The following is a 3,158-nucleotide window of genomic DNA, read 5'->3' on the forward strand; positions in this document are numbered from 1 at the left end:
GTAAGTCTGTGCCTTTGCTGAATCAAATACCCCGGTTAATATTTAGAAAACACCCACTCTTTCGGCCAATAGTATTATTGGTGGTACCTATCATGGAAGGATAGCTGAACAAAGTCTGTATGTTTCAAAACCAGCATTAAATCAATTTCAGGGTTGAGAGGGGAAAAAAGGGGAGTCCAAAATCATGAGTGCAGATATATCTAGAACCCTTGTCCTTCTGGATCCACACTTCCTTCAGGGTCTTCATCATTATAAATGTTCTCTGCCATCTGCCACACTCACACGACCTTGTCTTCTAATACAGAACAAATCACCCAAGGTTCATTGGGATTCCAGTAAAAATCATATATCTAGGCAGTGTGACCACCATGAATAAACTACAACTCAGGTGGGCCATCTTCTGCATCTTCTGGAGATTGCAATTCTCCAATTTTACTTAAAACCCAGACATTCAGTCTGTGATCTCTACCACAACAGTCTCATAATGAGGTAACTACTGAATCTGGAATATTTCATTCTTATGTGATTCCAAGAAATGCAACTGAAGTTTCAGATTTCTTATATTCCACAAAGCAACAGTCCTGTCTGCTGACCCTGTGACAAGAATGAATTCACTATAAGGATTGAAAGCGAGGCAGTTCACTTCAGCAGTGTGAGCATCAACTACAAGTGGCTTGGTTTGAAAGTGTTGTTTGAGTTAGTATCCCAAATCAGAAGTTTCTGCTCATAAGCAACTGACCCACACAAGACCCAGAGAGCAAATACCAGGAAACATCTTCTACTTCTGCTATATGGCCTTTAAAGATGATCTTCACATCCAGCACCTTTCCTTCCTTTGGAACAGCACTGATGACCCATAGACAGATGATATGGTCATCTGAAGCACCAAGTGTCCATTGAGATTTGGATTCCAAGAAAGCCTGTAGCCTTCCTTCTGATGTCCAGGGAGATGCAAGTCTGGGTTGCACTCTCCAGAGGGGCCTGGTTTAGAAGGATGGTTTGTATAGTCAAAAGTAAGAACATCACTGGATGGAGTCTTTGTTGCAGTGATGCAAGGGTTCTGGGGCACATAATGGGCCCTGTTTACTTCTCCTTCATAGTTGATCTTGATTTGTATTTCAATTTTCTCAGTAAAGGAGCAAAAACCTACAAATTCTCCTTGCTCACTGTCATAGTGTGATGTATCAAAGTGGGTATCGTCATTAGGGAGCTGAGTGCTGGCTATCCAAGGCGGTTTTGTTCATCTGATGTGTGTGTGCCCAGGACAAGTCGATGAATGCTGAAATCTTTCCCTTCTGGTCTGGTTACAACTGGAAGCCACTGTGCAATTAAGCTGGGCCACTCTTGAGGATGGGTCATCACCACATCATAAAGAAAAGGCATGTTCTTGATTTCCATATTTTGTACTCCTCATTGATCTCACATTCTTCCACTCTGTCGGCAAAAGCTTCCTCCTCAGCCATGGCAGCAGGAGAGCCAGAAGGACGCTGGAGCCAAACGACATGGGAGGGGCTGGGAGGCTGTGGGTGCTTGCTCTGCCCAAGTGGCCTCTATGGTTTCCTGCAGTCCCTGCATGAGGGCCAGCTCGCTCACCTTCTCGCCAACATTGGCCAACCCTTAATCTCAGTTTCTTATAAGACCTATTTTTGGGCTTTTTAGCATTGAATCGCCTCTTCATATTCAGTGGTAGGGGCATTTTTAGGTCTACAAAAGTGCTAATCCAATTCTCTATCATTCATTTTTATATGCATGTGTGTGCACATGCAGCACACCAACATAGCTTCTAATGGAGACTTCAGAAAATACAAAATATATGAGCTTTGACATTCGGGCCAAAGCAAATGCGTTCAAATAAAAGTATCTTTTGGTTTTGTCTCACTGTTCATATGGAAGATGGCTAATTCAAAATTGGTATTGTCCAAATACAAAGGATTAGGACTGCTGCAATGACATACAGTATTAGAACATTCATTTCAAATTGTCACAAGCCATGAAAACTTTGGAGGTATTGAGGGATTTTGATGGCATACCTCAACATGGCATCATCTATTTGTCTCTTCTCTCTCATGGCTATTTTCTCGTAGAATCTGTCCAAGCAGCAAAGACAGCAACAGCAACCCCAGCTTGCTTGCTTGCGTACTTTTTATTCAGCAACACCAGTGGAACATGGCAACCTGCTTCCTGATAGTTCCAACAAGAGTCTCAAGACGATCCAGGTGGTCCCATTAAGTCACACATCCACCCAGAAAGGAAAAAAAGTCTTGTGCTATTTACATCCACCTGAAACACAGCCAGTGTGAAACTTTACAAATTAATCTCAAAGAAAACTGAAATTTATAGTCATCATGTTTAGTGGATCATTATTAATGAAGCACATAATAATTATCAACAAGCATTTATTATCCTACAATCTATTTATTTGCTTTTCCCCAAGTATTAACAAACAAACAAAGTGTGGCTTCTACTATGTAAGGATTTCTGATCTACAAGGGAAGCAGGACTTAAAATAATCATAACACATAGGCAATATGCACCGATATATGCCACACATATGCCAGATCAGAGAATCCAGATTAAAACAGATACAAGAATTTATCAAAGTGGTTAATAAATGTCAGCAGCCTATGTTCGATACGTGGCCAAACAATTCCATTCTAGGTATTTTGCAGTAGAAATGAAATCAAATGTTAATAAAGAGTCTGTTTATAAAGAATGTTTACAGCAGCTTTATTTATAGGACAACAGATGAACTGTTAAACTGGTATGCCACTAAGTAAAATACTAGTCTGAAGTAAAAAAGATCTAATATGAATGATAATCAAAAGCATTATGCTTAGAGAAAGAAACACAAAACATAACAGACTATAGTGTTCCATTTAAATGTAATACAGCTTTGTTGCTACCTGGAGTCCAGAGTAGGGGAATGATTTCAAAGGGAGCAAGAAGACCTTTTGGAATGAAAAGCATATTCTGTACCTTAAAGACCTGCTCCACAGGTACATAAATATGTAAAATCCCATCAAGCTATACATTCAAAATGAAAGCATTTTACCTTATCAATAAGCTGATTAAAAATAGCTAAGAGAAGTTCATTAAGGTCACAGGCTAGTGTTAGCCATTTAGTTAAGAGGTAACATGAAATTTCATCATTAAAAATA

The 3,158-nt window shown here is 39.7% G+C and overlaps 1 pseudogene; it reads right to left on the reverse strand.

Moving 5' to 3' along the window:
• Positions 1 to 200: 200 nt before the first annotated feature.
• On the reverse strand, positions 201 to 1,463 carry LOC104873488 (annotated as a pseudogene).
• Between the last annotated feature and the right edge of the window lie 1,695 nt (positions 1,464 to 3,158).

This window comes from Fukomys damarensis, unplaced genomic scaffold (assembly GCF_012274545.1).
Source record: "Fukomys damarensis isolate Sample0158 unplaced genomic scaffold, DMR_v1.0_HiC HiC_scaffold_28, whole genome shotgun sequence".
NCBI classification, from domain to species: domain Eukaryota; kingdom Metazoa; phylum Chordata; class Mammalia; order Rodentia; family Bathyergidae; genus Fukomys; species Fukomys damarensis.